Genomic DNA, 25,742 nt, shown 5'->3' on the forward strand with positions numbered 1-25,742 from the left:
TTCTTTTAGGAGCGCGTGATTGGCAACAAGGTTGTTTCACTGGAGACAAATTTTGATGGCTCTAGCTAATGTGTAGGCCTTGTAATGAAAAGCAAAGTGAAACCCTACTGATAAGCCGATATATCGTTTTACGGTTGGTACTTTTATCACCACGAATTGTTGAAAATATTTAGCCAACCAAATTTCTATTGATAACAAATGATTGGCAACATGGTGGTTTCACTGGAGACAAATTTTGATTGGTCTAGCTATTGTATAAGCTTTGTAATTTCAAGAATAGTGAAACCATATTGAAAAGCCGATATATTACGGTAATATAAGTACGGCCTGTACTTGAATTACAGCGAAAGATGATATATCGGCTTACGGTAGCGAAAGAGTTAAGGCAAGTGCTCCAAATACCAGGTCTCTAGTAAGAGACACGTGTAAGAGCACATGTTACCGCGCACGTAGGTTAACCGAGGAGAAGAAACAATTTTATTTATATTTAAATATCTATACTGAGGTATTTGAGTTGTTAGGATACCAAAATTCTTATGATACCCACTTTTAAAAGGACGTTGCTATTGATTGCCTATAACTGTATTGAACATTTACTTATGACTCCATCACTTATGAAAGTTGAAAGTTCGCTGTATGAAAGTTGTTATGATACTAAAATTCTTATGATACCCACCCATAGAAAAGGTTCCTACTGATTATCTATAGCTGAGTCGAGCATCTAGCCATGACTCCGCCTCTTAGAATCTTTCAAAAGAGAAATGTCTCAAAACTAGAGGTAGAGTCTTACATATATCAAGGTAGGCTTTTGTGAATGTTTCCTCACTCCACGACCGCTTACAAGCCTTCATCTGCAAAAAACGCAAAGAAGTTGAAAGGAACAAGACCATAAAGATGCCTGCCTCTGTGTTAAACCAACTCAGTCTAATAGAACAGACTAGACAGAGTAAAAAATCTTGCTTCTTTTCTAAGAAGATTTCTAGAGAGTTTGCTTACTATTAATCCTAATAAAGCAGTTCACTAGAAACATCTAACAGACGTCCATCTCTACTCCTTATACCCAGACCTGGCTAGTTTATAAAAGTTCAATGGAATACTATGTCTGATCGAAAATAGTAATAGTACACCGGGAACAATGTTGAGTTGTGAGCAAATCAGATGTCTGTTCCACTCCATGGTCTTGGTTACACCATAATTACTCTTTGGTAGACAAGAAAGAAATTAACAAAAGAAAACAATATGAGAGAAGACATTAATGGAGTAAACAGTTACTTGCATGAAGAGGACTGTGCCTCTGATAGACAAACATCAAAAATATAATTTCATATAAAAATTCCTACATATGAACTGAACAAAAAAAGATGAACAATGTTCAACTGTAAAACCTTAAAGGTTGACTTGCAACAAAATTCACATTACAGTTATTTGGTATCAAAAGATTCGCCATGTTTTACCCTGTTGTGTTGTAGGTGCAAAATATGTGGAAATGTGATTACAAGCTCTTGAAAGCGCAAAAACGAACAGTTTATCGCCGCCATCATTTTCGCCAGTGTATTTCTCTGACATAATCAATCCATTTGGTTATTGTTTTGACACGTGATGTTCTCACGTGAATTGAAAGACCAATAAAAGGCTCGATATAAAACTTCTCGTAGCACTAGTTTATGACAAACACTTTGGGTTTTACCGAAGAACCCTTACCAAATATAGATGCTCGCTAGTTTACAGTTTTGTTTTGGCTTGGTCTAATCGTCTACTCGTAATCTGATCATGTGACCCATACTTCTTTCCAAACAGCGCGAATAATTTCTGCAGTATTTTCTACTATCACGGGTGACCAACAGGCTCGTCATGTTTATCAGAGGATGATACGCACTCGTTCGAGCTAAGGTTAAAAATTAAACAAAGTTTTACGGTAGGTTTTGAGATATCAGTGCTCAAAATGACAGCATTACAATGATGATGAAATAGACGCGTAAGGGCAATAGACATGGTTTTATTGAATGCGAGAAATATATTCATGAAAATATTTCGACGAATGAGTTACATGAAAGTGTAAACAGAAGCCATATTGTTCAATTACGTCCCAATTGAGCCGTTTTAGAAAGAGATTATAATCTATCGCAGTTTCTTATCACTTCAGATCATGTTATGAACCTGCTTATGGATAAAGTTGGTGACAGTGGATCAGATATACACCCTAGTGATTTCGATTCAGTCTGTAATTCTGATGATTCCCGACACTCTCGGAATCGTCAGAATCACCACATTCTGATATTTTCAGACACTTTCATCACTATTATCACAGCGACCACAACAATTAGTGGGTGATAGTGATAATAGTAACGCATGATTGCAGCGGTTAAAAATTAGTTGTAATAACTTAAATACTGATATGCCTCTAGTTATTAATAATTTTACAAGTGGATCTTAGCAAGATGTAGATGTTGATTATTTGATAGGGCCTATTGGCTCATATTCGAAATGGGGTGTAAACCAACCACATCCTTGAAAATTTTTATGAATATTAAATGTATTTAAATGTAATTTAGTGCTTTTTAGCATGATTTTGTAGAGAATTTTCTACTGATCATTTTATGAATGGTTCATGAACATTAAACCAACAGTTTTATAGTGATGATCAAAATAGTGAACGCAAAGCATCGACAATGTTTTCAAAATATACTTGTTTTTAAAAGAAGTGAATTTATATGAATGTAATTTAGTCATTATTAGTATCAATTTGTAGAAAATTTTCTACTGATTATTTTTTTGAATAGTTCATAGAGATCAAACAAATGGTTTTTGAGTTAAGACCAAAAAAGTGAGCACATAACATAACGATCATTACATTGAAATTAATTCACCCACAGAAGGAGAAGCTCTGAAAATATACTTGCTAACCCAAAGGGTTAAATATGAAATAAAATAGTTTTAAAGTAATGTTTAAGTTTAAAGAGTATAGAACTTTTATAAGTTTTCAGAGAGAATAAGACATCAAAATCCACCAATGCATAGACTTAACCAATCTATTATATCTAAAACAAGTAGAATGATTACCTTTTGCAACAGTAAGATTTCTCAGCCATTTTAACAGCAGGTAGCAAATATTTCTGTGATAGTCTCTGGACTTTTGAGTTTGGTTGGATCCAGCCAGCTGCCACAGGTGCCCAGAGTTGACGATAGCATGCTTTGGTAGTTTCTCACTGTCAGAGCATTCGTCATCTAAAAAAAATTTCAATTCAAAACAAAACACATGAAATACTTGACTAAAATTGAAAAGCAGAAACTACCAACACCCAAGTGAACAACTCCCAAAATACCAATAAATCCGTAAGCGTGGGCTTGAATGATACATATACACTGGGTCTTTTAACTACAAAGCTTTCACTGTGCTGACACGTTTAGCTAACACATGTGGTACATCAAAAAATTGAAGCTGAAACCAGCTGCAGTGAATGTGATAGACTTCTGGTAGACCAAAATTAATATCATTTAGCTAAACTTCTCACACATCTTTTACCACACAGCTACTGCGTCGATGAAAATGTTGAGACTTCATAAAAATGTTTTCGAACAGTGCAAATAAATAACTGATTTTTTTATATCTATTCAGACGAGACTAATGACAAAGGTCTTTTTTTCTAGAGCAGTCCATGGAAAAGGTGATACTAGCATGAATATGAACTAGCAAACAACAAGTCATTGATTTTAGAGCTGACTGCACAGAGAAGTTAAATAAACAGCAGAATAGAGGCTAAAATAGCCAAACTCTACTACGGTTACAAAACTGAGTGCAAACCCAAATTGGAAGAAAGGTTTTTGAAGTACTATTGTTTCTGAGGCCGTAGTGAATATCTTAAAGAGTATTCTCAATGCCGAGTGAAATATTAAATTAGGCAACTAAACATGTTTCACAATTTGAGAGTGGAGATAACGACAAACTACTGCCTTCATAAGTGCGAGTCAACTATGTTACGCAAGCTAATTCAAGCTTGAACGAGCATGTGGTGATGGTAGACTTTCCAACATTGTGCTTCTGTTCTACCGAGTAAACAGCTCTGAGTAAGCTGTGAACCGAGCAGACTGAGTAAACTGACTTTTCAGCAGAGTAAAACTTTTAGTTTTTGGTTTAAGTAGAACTGCTTTAGTTTACTTTACCAAAAACTAAAGTAAAACAGAAAGATTTCTAGGAGCAATAAACTAGGATAATCAAAAGTGTTCGCTACCGAAAGGATACACTCTTCCCGCAACAATGCAATGAATCTAATATAGCTCTTAACACTTTTGATTGCTATTTAAGCAGGATAAAACTGTCTACTGGCCTTTAAGAAGATTTGCTTCAACAGCGTTCATAAGCTTTCGCATGAGAAACATGGCTCTATCAAACTCCTCGAGCTGCCAGCAGGTTCTAAAATGCTTGATGTCACACTTGACATTCCAGAGACGAGATGACAACCTCTTAAAATTCTCCAGCATTCGTTCACTCTGCTAAAAGAAATAATAAACAACACGACAAATTATTAGCAATTGAATTTGTTATGAACCAGGAAAGATAAAGACATAGAATATACATTCAATACATTTTACCCTTTTGCTACAGAGACATAGATGCATACAAACGATCAAACCTACACATAGAGACGTAGAGACTTTGCAGCTTAAAATGTAGAAATGGAGCAAACGCTTGAATCTATGCTCAAAATCATTTCCAACATTTCTCATGAAAAGTTCTCTAAACATTGCAGCTTTGCGAGTGAAAGTAAAGCTTTGCTGGTGTAAGTATAACATGAAATAACAATATTTAGACATGAGGAGACAATTTAAACTTCACCCAGTCTGAGATAATGTTGTGCTGCTTTGCTTATCCTCATCACCATCTCTACTTATGAAAATACGTATTCCAAAGCTACTATTCTGTCCACATGTCTCCAAGGTAAGGTAACCATAAAAACTTCTTCAAGTGATTCTTATTACTTTATAAGTTTGTTTCTTTACATGCAGTCACGGTGTGAGTTTTATATAATACATGCACTTAAAAGCCATGAATAACATATGTATCAATTCACTGGTCATTAAAAACTAGTTGCACAATCGATTTTATCCAGTGATTGGTGCAAAAACATGAACTTTTCTGCTTTTTGAGTTTAGCCATATTGTATCGAGTGGCAGTACAAACTTATGATAAATGTTTACAAACATGTCAAAAGTACACATTTATGTTAGTTGATGTAAGAGCAATATAAAGAAAACAATAACAGCATTTAGAAATGCTCCGACTTAACTTAAGAGAGGTTATCAGTTATCACTTTACTGTACCTTACCTATGTGTGTGGTTGTAATAAACTTTATTGACTTTAAACTCAGACTTTCAGCCGAAACCCTACTGTGAAATCCAAAAACGAATGCAAGTGATTAATACAAAAGTTGAAAACTAGTTGAATAAATAGCAACATCACCAGGTTTTCAGTACAGCCATAGAAAAATAAACGAACATACATATGACAATTACAATAAAAAAGCTCATAACTAGTACCTTTCACCTCCTGGTAAATAACTTCGAGACTGCGTGTAACAAGAATTCTTTGAATAAGTAAATACGTGACCAGCTGCAAGTAAAGCAGACTGGTTCGTTTTTGCTGATCAAGCAATCTAACCGCGCGCTCGTCTGCTATAGTAGAGTTCACAGGTCAACGACCAGCCCTGAAATCGTATATCACTGGTTAACAAGTACCGCCCACTCGCACAAGCCAATCATGAGTTAACAACACCGAAGCCCTAGCAAACTGTAAACTGATCACGTGTCATCCACTCATGATGACTCAGGATCAGTGCTTATTAAAAAGGATGATGCAATGAAGTTGAGGAACATGGGAAGGATAACTCATTCTGTGGCTGAGTCTGAGAAATAAGCATAATAATACAAAATCTTTACGGTTCATTTGGTCGTTTGAAGGGCTGAAACCAATCATATGAGCTTCAATCTTATTGGTTAAAATAGGTTCGCAATAAATTAAACTAAGTTGAAAGTTTAACACTATCCATTCGGCTTGTGTAAGGTTGTTCTTTGCATCATTATAATTTATAAAATTTTCAAATAATTCTTCCAAATCCATATGAGCTACAATAATTTATTGCATTTCTAATAGTAGCTTCAGCGTGAATCTAGCATAAAGATTGCACTATATGGTATGACTCATCAATCTTTCTATATTTCAAATTTCAAAGAATAACATAACCAGGATTCAAAGTAACATGTGAATGTATTACGTTAGAATAAAACCCAGCCTTTTTATTTCTAATAATAGTATGATCTTAAATACCATTTCAAAAACAGTGATGGTATGTTTAGCCAGCTGATATCAGAAAGCTAGTTTAAAAATGACAGGGTTTAAAACTGTTTACTATGTCAAGGACTTCAAGTTTTGGCCAATAATCACAAGGCTGCAAGATAAGTTATTGCAGATTTATGGCACCAAAATGTGTTATCGGCGCTCCGCAGGAAAAGGAATGCAAAATATAGGTGACATTCGCTTCATCCCAGGACAGGGTTAAATTTAGCTTCCCGAAATTCTGATAATCTACTTAAAAAATAAAATGCTACTATCTATTTAAATGTCACCTCTCATAAAAAGTAGAGCCCTATGGCGTTTAAATAGAGCTTTTACAGTGCGTAAATGAATTTAGCTCACCATACACACACCTAGACAGCTCTGCCCTAAGTAGCTCATTAACCAATAAAAAGACTTGCTCCATAACAGCACCCTGATAGGCATCTTCTAAACCCTGTAGTCAGCCAATGAGATCGGATAGTTGGAAACAGAAGGGAGGTGGCTGGGGGAATGCGCTGTAAGGGAAAAAACCTGGAGAGCCTCACCGAAGTCATATTTAAAAGTACATTCTAACAAAAGACTCTGAACTTGAATACCTAGAATGAGGAGTCTGCGATGCTTCAAGAAACTCAAACAGGTATGTCTCAAGGTGATAGTTGTATGGCTTTTTTGGTTATTTTCCACTTTCAACTTTTATAAATAATTTGAAGCCACCAACATACCTTACAAAGTTGTTTGGAGCGCTGCCTGTCAGAACAGAATGCAGGAGAGGATTTTTGGCTTATTCACACCGCCAACACTATCACACTCCTGTGAGTATCTGTAGACGTGTGACAACTCAGTGTAGTCACAGGAGTGTCTGACCTGTTAAATATATTAAACTGAAAACAATGCTTTTCCATCACAAAATTACGAACATTGTATGCTACACACTTCTTTATAACATGGCATTGTACACCTTTTCTCATTTCTCATGCTTGAAAAACGATGATGTTTTGAGAGTTCTGATGTTTAAGATATCTTTTGAAACCAAAATCATGAAATTATGAACCATCATTAAACAGTCAAATGAAAGCCCTTAACCTTTTATCAACATTTTTATTTACATTATACTGTATTAACAGTTTGACTTTGTAAAATCATAAAGTCTGGGATGTCTATTGTAACCATAAATCTAAAACTACATTATTTTTACATTACTGTTATGTACCAGTTGTTTATCCGTATGAGGAGCCTGTAAGGTTTCGAGAAACTCATACAGACATGTTTCAAGGAAATATGGCTTTTCTGGATATTTTCCAGCTTGAACTTTTATAAATAGTCTAAAGCCATCAACTCACCTTACACAGTTGCTTGTAGCGCCCCGACCATCAGAACCAATGCAGAAAATTATTTTGGGCTCATTCACACCAGTGCTTTTACACTCCTGTGAGTATCTGTAGACTTGTGGCAACTCAGTGTAATCACAAGAGTGTCTGACCTGTTAAATATACTAAACTTACAACAATGCTTTTCCATCACAAAATTACTAACATTGTATGCTACACACTTCTTTATAACATGTCATTGTACACCTTTTCTCATTTCTCATGCTTGAAAAACCATGATGTTTTGAAAGTTCTGGTGTTTGGAATATCTTTTGAAACCATAATCATGAAATTATGAACTATCATCAATCAGTCAAATGAAAGACGGAATGACAAAGACAAATGAATATTGACAGTTGGACTTTGTAAAATCATGAAGTTTAGGAGGTCTATTGTAAACACAAATTCAAAACTATACTGTTTGCTTATGATACTAACTTAGTTCTTGATCTTGTAAAGAGTGCTGATAAATTTAAAACTATTTTCGTTGCTGATGAACTTATTTTATACCGCTAAAAACTTTAATAAAGATAAAGCCTCATTTTTCATGAACTCCTTTATTTTAAAAATCTCGTGTTTTGCTTATACAACAACTATACCAACTAATATGTCTTTTAGCCTTCACACAATTTAAATCTCAAACCAACTTGTCAACACATTACAACACTCAACATTCCTTATTTTCATTACCCCTTCCACCCTCCTTTTTTACTGGTGACCATAGACGGGTTGCCTATCGTGTGTCATCAGCATAAAATTTCTTGCCAATTTGGCGATGAAAGATTGATAGTCATGATGGTTTAAGGGATGCTTAGAAGCAGTACTCGCTGGACTCTCTAGAATAGACTTGTTCTTAATTCTTTCACTTAGACAACTCTTATCTGCAACCATCAGAATCAAACTGTAAGAATAAAATTTACAAATCTATTAAGAGCTATTATTAGCTATTAATAAGTCGCTATATATAGCTAAACAAGCTAGCATACATATATGTATATTATGAGAATAATAATACATGAGAATAATAATACATATATTATGAGAGATAATATACATATATGTATATTATATGAGAAGCAGGTGCATACAACTTTGTAATCCACCAATTCTACCAAGGTCACGTCAGTTGGTTTAAGGTCAGTAGCAGCACTCTTGGGAGCAAAGAGCATGGCAATCATGCTGTGAGGATGCTCTTTCGCAGCCTGATGATGTGCGCTTTCAGGGTATCTTGTAGAGGAGGCAACTCCATTGACAATCTTGCAGTCATCTGACACATGAGTGGCAGGAACTCATGACTGCAAATTTCCAAGGATGCACTTCTAAATGACACAAATGGTAATGGGTATGACAAGATTATAGGTGCGTGAGACCGACCGAAAAGATTACCAAAGCTTGCAGGGAATATGAACCTGTGTTTTACGTAATCCCCTCAACACATTATAAAGAACAACAAAGACAATAATACACAGCATCTGTTGGATAACAAGTGAATATAATCTGTTTTGTTTCATGCCTGCAGCATCAATGAACCTCACAATGTAATTGATAAAAGTTGAGCTAAAACTTCAGAAACTGAGTGATGCTGTATGTCATAACTACAATGCAAAAGAAAAAGAACAAAAACTATGATCAAACAATAAAAAGCATATAAACTAGCATTATGACATTTAAACGAATCAGATCACAGACAATATATTTTCCCTTGAAATGTTTGAACCTGTGTAATCTTGAATATTAAATATTTAACATATAACTACTAGTACAAGTACAATTCTAAGACAGTCACAGCTAGCAAAAGCTTTTCTAACAATGGGCTATGATTTCATAACGTTACTCCAACCATAAGTTCAAATAGTTGTGTGAGTTTCAAACGAGTAAGATGCGTTTTAATGTTGCTGTCTACGCTGTCTCTCCTCTGTTACTGATACTCTATATGATGATGCTACAGGTTATAGTAGCAGTAGTTTTTACTCTGGTGCTAAATTTGCGGGCTTGGGTCATCCTTCCAATCACCCTTCTCCATGTCATACCTTGGTAAGTTTATATACACTGTAACATATATAATAACTTTATATTGTGTTTCGTACCATATACTTCTAGTTTCTTTTCAACTTAATATTTAGTAAACTTTTTCAAGCTTCATGAGCAAATTTACAATTTACGGATTAGTATTAGAAGAATCTCTGTTAGTTTTATGGTTATGATACTAAGCAGGGAGTTACATGTATGTTATGACTTGAGGTAACACATGATGATGCAACGGGAGTATTAAACATCACTGCGTAGTTGTCATATCCTTACTAAAAGTAGAGAAGGCGGTTTGGATACATCTATGATACAGGCATACACACCGATATTACCAACTCACGAAATGCTGTTATTACAGGTATATAGTAGAGCTGATGTCAGGGGCTGTTTCTCAGTTAAGAAAAGTTGCGAAGAAAAACTCAGGAAGAGCTAAGTTTAACAAATCTACTAGACCCAAGATTCCTGATTCAAAGTTGGAGACTATTAAAAAAGAGGAGCCTCAGGATCAGGAAAAAGCCTGTGAGTTGAAAAAGATATGAACAAAATTTATGGCTTTCTGAAAGTATAGAAAATCCTTAGGACTTAAATTATCAAGATTTAGTTTCATATTCAACTTTTTTGAATAATCTCTTTGAAATTTATATATAATTTGCTTACGAAAAATTTCAAATCTATGTTGATCACTTGAGCTTATCGCCCATTTTTAACAATATTAAAAAAATACAAGATAATCCAAGTCTTTTGGAGTATAGCTCTCTCAACCAATAATAAGCTTGCGCTAATATGTATGATGAGCTACCTGTTGCTAGTTTCATTTTTTGTCTGTTGTTTTGGTATGAAACTGATATGATTTGACCACAAAATGGTTTGTGTGGTAAATTCAGTAGACTTAGTGTTTTCCTGCCGAAAGCTTAATATTTTCATACCTTGATTTCAGGCTATAGTCCAGTTTGGAGTGAGCCGCAGGCAAACAAACCTAGTCTGAGGAAAGAGGAAGATTCAAGTAGGTCATGTTTATTATTATATTGTTACTGTTTATTATTCTTATTAACAAGTGCATTAAGAAGTTATGATTTTAGCAGCAATAAAATGTCAAGCTATGAATGTTAATAGCGAGGTAAAAGTGCCTTTATGTGATTGGTCGAAACTATGTAATGGCAGGATGGAACTTTTTGTTAACTAACCTCCGACAAACAAGCAATTTTAATCCCTTCCTCTCGAGCCTCAAGCAACACCTCCTTGATTCACTCGAATAGTTGTTGTGTATTTTTCACTTACATGTAAATAATTTCCCTTACTGCTAACTAGGGCCCAGAACCATGACTAGCTACATGTATGCTACTGCACATGTGGGTCCTCATTGCACCTAATTTTCCTATTTATTACTGGTATGTACTTTTTTTAATGAAATAAAACAAACTTCATATCCTGTAGTTTTGAAGTTACAAAATATTTTTAATATATTGTACAGGAAGAGCTAAGACAAGATCACTAATGAACATGACAGCCATAGAAATGTACAATCATGATGAAGAACCTGCTAATATTTATGCAAGTGGTATAAAGGCTGATGAAGTAGGCGATGCAGGATGTCCTGACAGAGTATTGAATGAAAAAAAGAATCGAAATAATGCGAATGAGTTGGAGATAGAATCAAAAGGTCGCGTCGATGGAATTAACAATGAAAGTGAGAGTAATTTGGAGAGTGAGTTGGCATCTGCTGGGAATGTGCTGCTGTTACCATCAGATGACGCTGTCAGTATTCCTCCGAAACGAAAAATGAGACAAACTCTAATGTCATGTTTTGATTGTTCTTCTTAATTTCATCTGTTCATTTTTTACCTTTAGTTAATTGGGACTGCGATGCAGAGTAAAATATATTATTACGTTATTGTTGCTACAAAGAGTTGTCTATATTCGTATTTAATGAACTGATGTCGCATACATGTACACACTTGTTCAGGTGGCAGATACTCTCTCATACCTCCAATATTGTGCACCCTACAAGACATCTACAGAGTATCATTTCGGAGAAGGTTGCAGTGTCACTACTCAGTATTAGTCATGGTTTTATAAACAGAACCATGTCATAAGAAAACATTTAGTTTTGTATTAATTTAAAAGCATGTCGCATATGCATCTATCAAACAAGTAAAAGTTAAAGCCAATGATCTAGGAGTAAGAGTTGTACTCCCCTGCATCAAATTGTGTATTTAATTCATCCATCATGATGGTCCTCATCATGTTCAGAACACATCCTTCAAGCTCTAACGACTTGTGTAAAAAGTACATTGTTTGAGGTTATTTATTATTATTACATCTATTATTGGTTTCTGTGGCTGGGTACGACATCTTATTTAAAATATAAAAAATTATCCCTTTTGCTATAACAATATTTACAAAAACTTGTCTAAAGCCACTGCAAGCTAGATATGGATTGGGAATATAACTACCAGATTCAGTTGTGAGTTAGCAGTATGAAACATAGAAACAAATCCCTAAAAAGTTATTAGCAAGATCCACTATTTGTCCTTGTAGAATAAAACTGCAGTATTGAACATATTCCTATTCTGATGGTTAAGGTCTTCCATAATCAGTTACGCCAGCTATTTATCAATAACTTTTTAAGAATTGTCTTCACCTTAAACTTTCATCACAAAAATCTTCCCGCCATCATTCTTATTAGGTGTTGAAAAAATAAACTTGTTTCTATCAACCAATCACTACAAACTACAGGTTACTGCCTCTTAGATGCCACCTCATAAAGCAGAGTTAGTTCATGCCTGAGACTTTGAGTTTTTAGCTTGCAAATGACTAATTGCTATTGAATATTTATCAGAATGATTGATCAATATTGGACATCGATCCAATATTGATCGATCAATTGAAGTTGAGTGGTACTACCAACAGCCAATACAGTCAAATATTGGTAAAACTATAACGGTGAACTCTAAGTTAGGATTTTAGAAAGTTAATTTTGGTTTATTATCAAAATCTTGGTTTATTAGCAGCAGCATTTTTACCTCTTTTAATGAGAGCTGTAAGAAGAGCAATAACTGAACTAAAGGAAAGGCTGCTAGCCACAGAGGAGTTTAGCAAGACTCCAAGGGTCAGTAGCCTGCTATATGAGGTAGTTAACTTGCCCGCTGACACTGAGTTGTGAGTTCTGCTCGTAACCTTGCAACTTGTGTCTCACCTTGAGAAGAACATTTGCTGCCTGCTGATACTTGCTACACTGTAGCCTATCATCCTATCTTCATCAGTGACAGCCTCTGTGAGTGTTGGACTGTCTACATACAACACAACATTATTAACAACATTATACAAATATTACTAGTATATTACTAATATTATTAGTAATATTACTTCATCAGTGATAAGTATCTTCAAAGTGATGCAGTACATATCACAGGTTACAGTAGGATAAACTTGGCACTCAAGGGTTGAATGGTTAGCTAAATGACCTAATCAAGGAAAGTGTTACCATTGGGTGTTTGAAGGTGTATATATGATTCAATGTTGGCTAACTTTCTGGAAGCTGCTGATTTGCTGGTAAATCGTTTAAAAATACTTTGATTGGCTAGTTAACCGTCTAAAATATGCTATTGATTAGTTAACCTATGTAGAATCTGATGATTGGATAATTAAACTCTCTACATGTTTTGATTGGCTGATGAAACTTACTAGAAATTACTGAGTGGCTAACAAGACTTGTGTCGGTTTTTATCTGTTTTTTCTGTTTTTCTTGTAACTTTTTTGCAGAGGGAGTCCAGTCAAGGAGGGGATCATCTATTGAAACTTGCAATATTGTACTGATAACCTTATCAGAACTCCTCAACACTGTAAATATCTTCTCCCAGCTCCTGCAATAAAAATGGAATACAGCCATACCTCAACATACAAGTGTAGAAGTACTAATTGTGTACCAAGGTGTCCCAATATTACCCGTAAGTATACAGTGTTTGCATTTTTCAGATAGATAGTGATATTATTGTAATTCAGCACGATTCCTAAATCTGGTCGCAAACCTATGACAGTTATAAATTAAACGGAATCAAAACCGGTAAGAATTATTTCGGGACAAGCTACAAATCTAGAGATGCACTCTATCAGACCACCCTGATCTCAAGGAAGTTTGTAACTTTAGACATACTACAGATATTTCCAATAGCTCATCGGGAACTGGTGATGTATATAGCAACACAATTCAGTGTTCCATTACAGTCTCTATTTGGCAGAGGCAACACTGTATTTTATGCAATATTGAATCCTAAATATGTGATCAAAGCAAAGGAACAGTTTCACTTTTGTTGTACCAATAAGATCGGTCACAAAGATAATGACTGCTGAGAACTGAACTGACCAGAACTATATGTTAGTTAAGTTAAGAATTATTGATGGTTGTAGACTTGGTGAATGTCAGCAAAGATCTTCAAGTTTGTGGTCAAACCTTTACTCTTTGTTAAGTTAGAAATATTGGGTTTAGAGATAAGTGGTTATGTTTTTATGAGACATTCCTATTTAGTAAATGTCCAAAAGAGGTCATATAAACTGTCATCAGTATTTTTTTGAAGAAGGTATTGTACTATCTGTGTATCATCTTGTGTTACTCACTAGCATGGTATCTTTCACATGCTGTCATGACAACTCTATATCTATGGTCACAATAATATTGCTGATATTTAGCTAACAATACACTAAACTGAACTGAGATGTGTCTTTATATTACCCTGATTCTATAGTACATGCAAAACCAAAACACTAGTTATTATATATCAAATAATAAATTTATATACATTGTATATACAATTCTAAAAGTATGTGTGTCTGTCATTCTGGCTATAGCTATAGCGCACACTGATTATTTTACTGATGCAGCCACGCGCTACGATGCTCCTGTTAAGAAATATTTTTCATAAGGTTCGATTACTATATCTGGGTCAGAGCCAATTCTTCTCACGAGGACAATTATATTGTTTCCATATCGTAGTATTCAAAGTTTAGATTAAACAGTAACCTTTTTATACACACGCTCGCACGCAAACACACACACACTCCTATGCAAGAATTGGTATTATTAATTCTACATATTCAAGATTTTTATTTTTTTTCTGAGTTCATATTTATTGTATCATTACGGAATCATATTTTATTGTAATCGTAGCAAAACCGACTTAATTTAGCTGTTACTTGTTAATTATTTCCCAATTACCTCTAAACCTATTTTATAGTCGTTATTCTTTTTAATTATTTGACCTGCATAAAATATTTTCCTCATAATATGAAGTTTAAAAGTTGTTTGACAATGTTTGAAAATTTTTACAGTTGTTTTCATTTTCTTTATTAATTTATTTCAATTACACAAAGCACTTTTCTCATGATATGTAGTTTGAAAGTTAGAATGGCAAATGTTGTTGTATGTTAAATATAAATCAATTTTCTGACCAAAGACTTTTTTATTACCTGGTCAACGCCGGCTAGCACAGTTAGTCTACTATATAAAATATGTATATCGAGGTTGTGTGTTTGTTTGTCTATTCTGGTTGGCTGAACTAGACAGCCTTCAAAGACCAGATCACAAATATCAATACATAATTACTTCTCAAACTAAACATTTTCTACACATCACATCTGTCCTTGTGGCCCAATGGATAAGGCGTCTGACTATGAATCAGAAGATTGTGGGTTCGAGTCCCATCAAGGTCAACATTCACCTTTTAGTTACTTTAAACCAAGATTTTTATGGTCAATACTAATTTTTTTAACTCTTTCGCTATTGAGAGCCGACGGCTCTAAAGCGAGAGTACTGAGTATCCAGAGTACTGAGTCAATAGTAACACAATTTGGCTCGCGGCAATGGCTACCAGGAAGTTGATATAGGATTTTTTTGATTTGAACAATTAGTTCCTCCAGAATCTTTAGAATTGTCTTTAGAATTATAAACAGTTAAAACTTTGGAACAAGCTGAGACACAATGCAGCAAAGACAGAAAGTGCAAAGGAGCTGCACGACAATCGGGAACAAGTGCCTAGTGTCATGAATGGCTAGAACAAAGCAAGAAGTGTATTGCAGGAGCTAGAGAAGCTGAAACCTTGGAGCGAACGTACTCGTGCAAACAATTGGACAGAGTTTACCATCAACGCTAGCAAGATACATACCTAGTTAATCATACAACAGCTGCTTTCAGCTAACATCATTTGGAGCCAAAATGGTTGATGAGCCTGAGTTTATGTCAAAGTTTAAAGTGCAAGCTAAAGTTTACCATTTAATTGGCTTGTTACTTTCAGTACCAGATGAAACACCCAAAATCTTTCTAAAGTCTTTGTTGGACTATTAGCAAAAACAAGCAGAACATAAGTTCAACATGGTATCTGAAAATTCATAGCCTAGGATTATGCAGAAATAGTTATTTTAGGGTTATCTGCACCTTACTCCACACAGATAATTTTATACAATTATTTATTAACCACATACATGTATATATACCTTATACGTGAAGAGATGTATGTAGCTGCACATTTACAACTTACACTGGATAAGATCATTCCACATTCCTCCTGCTCATGTACTGTCAAACCACCTGCCACTGTGTGTCATAGCTGCAGGATTGTGTGCTCATTAGGATGTGATGCTGTACTCTCTGGTCTGCTCAGGCTCTTTTTAAACTTCATTCTGGACAATAGGGTAAAACATACATTATTTTACAGTCAAACGTAGCATTATCGTTTGTTCGTTTTTATCAGGTTTCTGTTATATCTGTTCTGAACTTTTCTTTTTTGCAAAGCAATGTAATTTTTTGTCAATTTCATTAAATTTGTGTTGTTACTAATTTGAAAGCAAGCATTCGGCATGAAGGCATCTCATGAATGCAATATAACAAAAAACTCCAACATCAATGTTATTTATTATGGATAAAAAATTTAAATTATAATTTGGGAAAAGTATGAAATATCAATTAGTTGTGATAAAAGTAAAAGTCATCAACGTAACAGTCCATTAGAGTGACAATTGATTGTCCTCATTTTGATCTAATCTAATATCTCTATCCTGCTCTATCCCTCACCTTCTGTTGCAATGCATTATGGTTCATAACCTCTTTCTTCATACTTCTTTAGCAGTGTTCTTCTGTCTCAACCTCTGCCTTCCTTTTCTTCTATTAACTGGAAGAAGAAGAGTTCTTATATCGTGCTTACATAGTGCTTTTATCGATACCTCAGTATTGGTGATTTTACTCCTCCATTAGATACCCATAATTCATAGTAAATATCTCATCAAACGCATGGTGTGGGCAGTGTTTGGATATTGGTATTGAAATACTCTAGCTACAACATAACATTATGCTAACATTTATCAGCTGAAGGGAAGTCTTGCATCCACCCTCTATTAATAAACTACCCTCTAGTGTACTATACGCATGCGCTGGTGAATTGGTTACATGCAGTCTAGAATACTTTAAGCATTATGTAAAAGCTAAATATCGGAATATATAAAAAGTCAAGAATAAACCTTTAATAAATCCTGTAATAAAAGAAAAATAATAAAAATGTAGTCTGTAGTTTTAGGTAGAATATGCTAAACCTAAATATAATCTGTCAGAAGTCTGAATAAGAATACAATAATTATGAGTACATTAGGACTTAATAAATAATATACAATAAATACATGCATATTTTTTACTGTTAGCCTAAGATCTTGAAGTGTCAGACTCAGCGTTATATAAGATTCAGTCACAAACATACCGACCTATCTATATAATATTTTAACAACAATATTCAACGTTTCGGGAAGAGAAACCTTTAACTTATTGACCTATTTTAGTACAGTAAATCTATAAGTTGTAAATAGAAAATGCAGGCCTTTGAAGTGACCACATTTATAAATTGCACAAGACAATTGTGAGTAGAGAATACAACTAATAGTAACATGAAAATGAAATATATGTGCAGCTGTATGATTAGAATAATTGCATAACAATCTGAAAATTTGAACACTTTACGATTTAAACCAAATTCCAAAGTTCTTCAAAATAGTGAGACTAATTTATATATTATGTTTATATATCAGCACTATTAAGAGCACAGTGGAATTGTTGTTAGAGATTTGAATGTTTAATATTCCACATATCTACTAGCACTAGTATGATTCTAGCAAAGGATTTCTAACAATGGGCTATGATGTCATAACGTTACTCCAACAATCAATTCTGCTAGTTGTTTGGATTTCAAACGAGCAAGATGTGTTTTAACGTCGCTGTCTACGCTGTCTCTCCTCTGTTACTGATACTCTATATGATGATGCTACAAGTTATAGTAACAGTAGTTTTTACTCTGGTGCTAAATTTGTTGACTTGGGTCATCCTTCCAATCAGCCTGCTCTATGTCATACCTTGGTAAGTTTATATAACATATATAATAACTTTATATTGTGCTACGTACCATATACTTCTAGTTTCTTTTCAACTCAATATTTAGTAAACTTTTTCAAGCTTCATGAGCAAGTTTACAATTCACTGATTTATATTAGATGAATCTATGCTGGTTTTATGGTTCTAATATTAAGGAGGGAGTAATGTTATGACTTGAAGTAACACATGATGATGCAATAGGAGTATGAAACATCACTGCGTAGTTGTCTTATCCTTCCTAGAAAACTAGGAGGTGGTTTGGATATACATCTATGATGCAAGCATACACACCGATATTATCCACTCACAAAATATATGTTATTGTAGGTACATAGAAGAGCTGATGTCAGAAGCTGTTTCTCAGTTAAGAAAAAATGTAAAGAAAAACTCAGGAAAAGCCAAGTTCAGAAAATCTCTCAGACTCAGGATTCCTGATTCAAAGTTGGAGGTTATTAGAGAAGAGGAACCGCAGGATCATGAAATAGCCTGTGAGTTGAAAAAAAACATGAACAAAATTTATGGTTCTCTGAAAGTATAGAAAACCTTAAGACTTAAATTACCAAGATATAGGTTTATAATCGACTTTTTAATAATCACTTTGAACTTTATGTATAATTTGCTTATGAAACATTTCAAAGCTGTGCTGATCACTCGAGCTTATTGCCAATTTTTAACAATATTTAAAAAAGTACAAGTACAAGTTAATCCAAGTTTTTTGGATTATAACTCTTTCAACCAATATTAAACTTGTGTTAATATATATGTTGAGCTACCTGTTGCCACTTTCATTTTTGTCTGTTGTTTTGGTATGAAACTGATATGATTAGAATTACCACAAATTGGTTTTTTATGGTAAAGTCAGTGAACTTTGTGTTTTCCTGTGGAGAACTTAATATTTTTATACCTTGTGGTGATTTCAGGTGTTAGTCCAGTTTGGAGTGAGCTGCAGGCAAACAGACCTAGTATGAGAAGAGAGGAAGATTCAAGTATGTCATATTTATCATTATATTGTTATCTTATTATTTTTATTAAGAGTTCATTGAGAAGTTATGACTTTAGCAGCAATAACATGCCAAGCTATGGATGTTAATAGCAAGGTAGAAATGCCTTTATGTGATTGGTCGAAACTATGTAGTGACAGAATGGCACTCTTTGTCAACTAAGCCCCGACAAACAAGCAATTTGAGAAGATTGAGCTTCAACAACACCTCCTCAAGTCACTCGAATACTCGTTGTTTTTTATTTAAATAAAATTAACTACCGGTAAATGCTAACTAAGGGCCAGCACCATGACTAGCTATGCTACTGCGCATACATGTGGGTTCTTATTGCATCTACGTTTTCTATTTTTCACTGTTTTGTACTTTTTACCTTTGAATGACTGGTTAAAATTATGCCGTGACATCATATCCTGTAGTTTAAAAGTTACAAAATATTTTCAATAATTTGTACAGGCAGAACTAAGACAAAGTCAACCATGAACATGACAGCCATAGAAATGTACAATCATGGTGCAGAACCTGCTAACACTCTTGCAAGAGATATGAATGCTGATGAAGTAGGTGATGGAGGAAAGAATCGAAATAATGCAAATGAGCTTGAGATGGAACCAAAAGGTTGTGCCGATGCAATTGATATGTGTGAGAAAAAGGTAGAGAGTGAAATGGCAACTGTTGAGGACTTGCTGCCTTTACCATCAGATGACGCTGTCCGTATTCCTAAAAAACATAACGCGAGACAAACCTTATTGTCATGTTTTGGTTGTTTTTCTTAATTTCATCTGTTTATTTATGAACTTTAGTTAATTGGGACTGCGATGCAGAGCCAAATATATTATTATGTTATTGTTGCTAAAACAAGTTGTGTCTGTTCATATTTAGTGAACTGATGTCATAGACATATGCATACCTGTTCAGGTGGCAAATATTTTCTGACACCTGAACCTGTCTGAGAAGGCTGCAGCGTCACTCCTCAGTATTAGTTATATTTCATACACAGAGTCGTGTCATGCGAAACAAATAACTTCTATTCATTTAAAAGCGTTGCATATACATCCATCAAACAAGAAGATTTTAAAGCCTATGATCTAGAAGCAAGAGTTGTTCTCTTCTGCATCAGGTTGTATAATTAACTCATCCGTCATAACGGTCTTCATCGTGTTCAGAATACATCCTTCAAGCTCTACCAACTTGTTTATAAGCTATATTATTTGAGGTTTATTATTACTTGAATAATTGATTTCCGTGGCTGGGTAGGACATCTTATTTAAAATATAAAAAGTAATCCCTCATGCTATAGCGTTATTTAGAAAGCTGGTGGAAAGCCACCGCAAATTTGATAAGAATTAAGACTATATTTACTAGATTCAGTTGTGAATGAGCAGTGTAAGACATAGAAACAAATCCCTAGAAAGTTATTAGAGATCCCCAAATGTCCTTAAATACAAAACCATACAGTAGTAAATATGTTCCTAAAGTAAAAGTCAAGGTTACAGATATGTCAAGCACATTTCACCTTGTTTAGGTAGATAAGCTATTTGGTAACTAATGAGATACTAGTTTCAACTTACCCTAGGACACTTATGAATTCCAACTTATTTCAATATTTATGTTATCTCTGTCTGTTTAATGATATTTCTTCTATAATCAGTCAAGTCAGCCATCAATAAATAGTCTTTTAAGAATTGTCTCCACCTTAAAGACTCACCACAGGAAACTCTCCCTGTCATCACTCATATTAAGTGTTGAAAATATAAACTTGTTTCTATCAACCAACCACTGCAAACTACAGGATACTGCCTTTTAGATGTTTCTAGTTGCCTCGTTCAGATGCCACCTCACAAAGCAGAGTTAGAGCATGCCTGACATTTTGGGTTTTTAACTTGCAAATGACTAATTGCTATTGGATATTTATCTAAATGGTAACCCAATCAGATTGATCATTAAATTGGGTGGTACTATCAGCAGCCAATACAGTCAAATATTGGCAAATTTATAAGTCAAGATATCTAAAAAGCAAATTTTAGTTTATTATCATGGAATGCATTTAAAGTGCAAACAGCATTAGAGATTACAACAAAAACTCATAATTATCGAGTGGCTTGGTTTTATGAAGATAAACTTGTAGCAAATTAAAAGTTTTCAGAAAGTTTGTTACTCAAAACAAAAAACTAACATCTCAGAAAAAATATAATTAGTTATGACGAAAGTAGAAAGTATCAGAGGTAGTTTCACTAACCAAGATATTCAGCCTATTGGCATGAATGAAAATCACCATTTTTACCTTTTTGTGATGAGAGCTGTCAGAAGAGCAATAACTCAACTAAAAGAAAGGCTGCCAGCCACAGAAGAGTTTAGCAAGATTGCACGGGTCAGTAGCCTGCTGGATGAGGTAGTTAACTTGCCTGCTGACACTGAGCTGTCAGTTCTCCTCGTAACCCTGCATATTGTGTCTCACCTTGAGAAGAGCATTTGCTGCCTGCTGATACTTGCTAGTGTCTCTGTCACTGTAGCCTATCATCCTATCTTCATCAGTAATAGCCTCTGTGAGTGTTGCATTGTTTACATACAACTCAACATTATTAACAACGTTCTACTAATATTACTAGTAGAGTAAATTGTTGTAAAACTTACCTACCAAGGGTTGAATAGTTAGCTAAATGAACCAATCATGGAAAGCGTCACTAATAGGTATTTGAAGGTGTATAGGTCCTATATGATTTGATGTTGACTAACTTTCTGGAAGCTGCTGCTTTGCTGGTGAACCATTTAAGAATCTTTTGATTGGTTAGTTAACCTTCCAAATTATGTAATTAATTGGCTAACCCTTGTAAAATCTGATGATTGGATAATTAAACTTTTAATGAAAAAAGTTCAGCCAATGCAACTGCCAATGGCTTTTAGTTATACTCACTGACTACCAGATGGCTGGATATTTGGTATTTCTTCTAGTAAAACTAAATAAAATTATTTAGTTTTACTAGAAGAAATACCAAATATCCAGTCATCTGGTAGTCAGTGAGTATCATAGAGTTATCTCCCCCTAGAGTGATAACTACACGAGCGTTTCCGGTGCCAACAAGGAGCGTTTAGGCCACGCCTTTTTTTTGTGCTAGTCAGTCGTAGTGATTGATTAGATCAACAACATCAGCCATGAGAAGGGTTAAACAAGGATCATGAATTTCCAGTTGAGATAGTAATTAATGCTCATATTAAAGAAATGATGATTATAGTTTATTACTCTAATATGTGCTTATTATTTAAAGCAATTCAATACCTACCAGGGATTGCTAAACATATTATGGAAATGTTTACTTTTTCATTTCCATAAACATAAATATTTCCATAATTTTAGGGAAATAGATATGGAAATTTTATTTTACAAGTATGGAAATGATATGAACATGGAAATAATATGGAAATGAATTATGGAAATGCTATGGAAATGGAAATAATATGGAAATGAAGGGGGGTAATGCTATGGAAATAATATGGAAATGAATTATGGAAATGGAATTAATATGGAAATGAATTATGGAAATGGAAATAATATGGAAATGGAAATAATATGGAAATGAATTATGGAAATGGAATTAATATGAAAATGAATTATGGAACTTTCATGGAAATGGAAATAATATGGAAATGAATTATGGAAATGTTATGGAAATAATATGGAAATGAATTATGAAAATGGAAATTGTGACATGCACGTAATCCCTGATACCTACATGACTTGCCAAGGCACTGAATAGATAGTGAGTGAAAGTGAAGGCAATGCAAGTAGTTACTCATAGATAAGATAGATAGTCATTCTGGGGTTGTATTACATTGGTGTGATGGGAAGCTAATCAACTGCTATCAACTATGAGCTGTACTACCCGGTGTTGCCCGAGTAATAAAAAAGTATTTGGACAGAAAATTTATTTTTATATAACATTTACTATTCTAACTTTTAAACTTCATATCATGAGAAAATATTTTTAAGCAGTTTAAATGAATTAAGAGGAAAAAGAAAACAACTTTAAAGGTTTGCAAGCTTTTTCACACAACTACAACTTTTAAATTTCAGATCATGAAAGAAATGTTTTGTTGAAATAAATTAGGAAAAAAAATAAAACTGTAAATGTGTTTAAATGTAAAATAATTAGCAAGTAATGGCTAAATATAATCTGTTTAGCTATGATTACAATGAAAAATTATTTAATAAATAAGGTAATAAAAAAGTCTATTTTATTTTTATATAATTATAGTTAGTAGAATTAAGTATAATTGATTTTTATTTAACATATAACAACATTTACCACTTTAACTTTCAAACTACATATTATGAAAAGTGTTTTGTGTAATTGAAATAAATGAAGAGAAAAGAGAAAATAAAAACAACTGTAAATGTTTTCAAGCTTTTTCAAACAACTACCACTTTTAAACTTCATATCATGAAAGAAGTTTTTTGTTAAAATGAATTAAGAAGAAAAATGAAACTGCAAATGTGTTTAAATGTAAAATAATTAGCAAGTAATGCTAAATATAATCTGTTTAGCTATGATTACAATAAAAAATTATTGTAATCATAGCTAATTTTTATTACTTTATTTAATAAATAAAGTAATTCACAACTATTTTTTTATTACTTTATTTAATAAATAAAGTAATAAAAAGTCTATTTTATTTTTAAATAATTATAATTTAGTATAATTTATTTTTATCTAACATATAACAACATTTGCCAGTCTAACTTTCACACTTTTTGCTTGCTTACATCAAGCAAAGATGTCCACTAACTAGTGGACATCTTTGCTTCAAGCTAGTCTATGTATTTGATTGATATTTATTGAAATCTAATATTACATGCACGGGCTGTTTGTGAACTGAGGTGTCAATGAATCACTCTATCACCATACAATGTCAATACTTTCAGTTGATGGCAGTCGATTAGCTTCCCATCACACCAATGTAATACAACCCCAGTATGACTATCTATCTTATCTATGAATAACCAATGATATACAGCCCCTCATGTGTGGGGCTGTATATCATTGGAGTAACATCATTCCAATGATATACACATTGGAATAACCAATGTGTATATCATTGGAGTAACTGATTGCATTAACTCACTTACTTAACACCATCTATTCAGTGCCTTTGCAATGCATGTAGGTATTGAATTGCTTTAAATAATAAGCATATATTAGAGTAATAAACTATAATCATCATTTCTTTAATATGAGCAATAATTACTATCTTAACTGGAAATTCATGATCATTCTCATGGCTGACATTATTGTTCTGTCGATCACTACGATTGACTAGCACAAAAAAGGGGCGTGGCCTAAACGCTCCTTGTTGGCCCCGGGAACGCTCTTGTTGTTGAATGCAGTTATCACTCTAGGGGGAGATAACTCTATGGTGAGTATAACTAAAAGCCATCTAACAAAAGTGTAAGAAATGAAAGTATAACAGCATTTCGGTGTCTTTGTTATTTTGATGTATGTAATAAGCACATCGACTGCCAAATTTGAACTCAGGCGAAAATTTTGCTGAACTCTTATGGTGAAATAAGATCCGTATGGTGAGGTGAAAACATTATCATGTTCTACTTCGTAAGGTAAAAAATCGTGTATCAGGGTGATAATTCTGAGGGTGCACAGACAGTCTTACATCTAACATTACACAATGAGTGTCTCAGAACTCAGAGTTGGTAGATAAAAATTAGACGAATGAGGATTTTAAGTATGTCGTCTTACGATTTAGGTACTACAAAGTTGAGAAGTTGTCCTTCTTTAATAAAAGTGGTTACTTTTGTGAGTAATAAAACCTAACCATTTGTCAGTATTGAAAGAAAGACAACTTATATTAACTTTTTCTATACTATACTGTTAAACTGGCTATTAAAATTATAGGTTGATAAAATAGAGAGTCTACATGGCTTTAACCAAAGTATTAGAAATGATAAGCATTAATGCTTGAGGGAGACTCTTTCAGACCTTTCACAAGCAATGTTTTTATTGTAGTTCACAGTCTAGTCTAAAGCACTTCTCAAACAGAGAAGACTAAACATCAATAGGAAGGGAAAAGAGTATTACATCACCACCGAGGCTAAGTCATAACTCAATATGTCAAAAATATATGTCAAAATGTCCACATTTAGCTGGTACGTAGAGCACTGGTGACTTGCCTTATTCAGACAGGAATGGCAAAGAGACTAGCAGACTGGATCTAGAAATACAGTCAAACATGGATAACTCGAACTTCACGGGACCGAGCGAAAGTGTTCGAATTATCAGAGCGTTCAAGTTATCAGAGCACTGTCACAAGTCCATGTATTTACTTATTTATTAGTAGATACATGTACATATACAAACTATAATATAAATCAAAAGCACAAATGGCTTGTTTCAAATTAAATGCTTCTAATGTAAAGTTTAAAACGTTTTTATTAAAAAGTATAGAGATTTTTCTATCACTTGAGATTGGTTTGTTGTTTGAGGTGATGTTATTGCCAGGACGTTTTTTAGATTGACATTGGCAAAACTTGATCGTTGTTGAAATGCTCAAAAGAAAAGACATCTTTTCCTTTTGAGCGTTTTACCCACGATCAATTTTGCCG

The 25,742-nt window shown here is 33.9% G+C and overlaps 1 protein-coding gene, 1 long non-coding RNA gene and 1 other non-coding gene across 3 annotated transcripts in view; 1 reads left to right on the top strand and 2 right to left on the bottom strand.

The window, feature by feature from the left end:
• LOC137403895 (serine-protein kinase ATM-like) overlaps positions 1 to 25,742 on the bottom strand; it is a 96,479-nt gene that overhangs the window by 38,231 nt on the left and 32,506 nt on the right. The window lies entirely within an intron of this gene.
• On the bottom strand, positions 7,149 to 16,941 carry LOC137403898 (uncharacterized). Its single transcript, XR_010979631.1, has 3 exons — positions 16,791 to 16,941; positions 16,258 to 16,399; positions 7,149 to 7,196 (listed from the first exon to the last, which is right to left on the bottom strand). It is a non-coding gene; the product is annotated as an uncharacterized lncRNA (long non-coding RNA).
• Trnah-aug (transfer RNA histidin (anticodon AUG)) lies at positions 15,361 to 15,433 on the top strand. The gene has a single exon. It is a non-coding gene; the product is annotated as a tRNA-His (tRNA).

The sequence above is a fragment of the Watersipora subatra genome, chromosome 9 (assembly GCF_963576615.1).
Source record: "Watersipora subatra chromosome 9, tzWatSuba1.1, whole genome shotgun sequence".
NCBI classification, from domain to species: Eukaryota; Metazoa; Bryozoa; class Gymnolaemata; order Cheilostomatida; family Watersiporidae; genus Watersipora; species Watersipora subatra.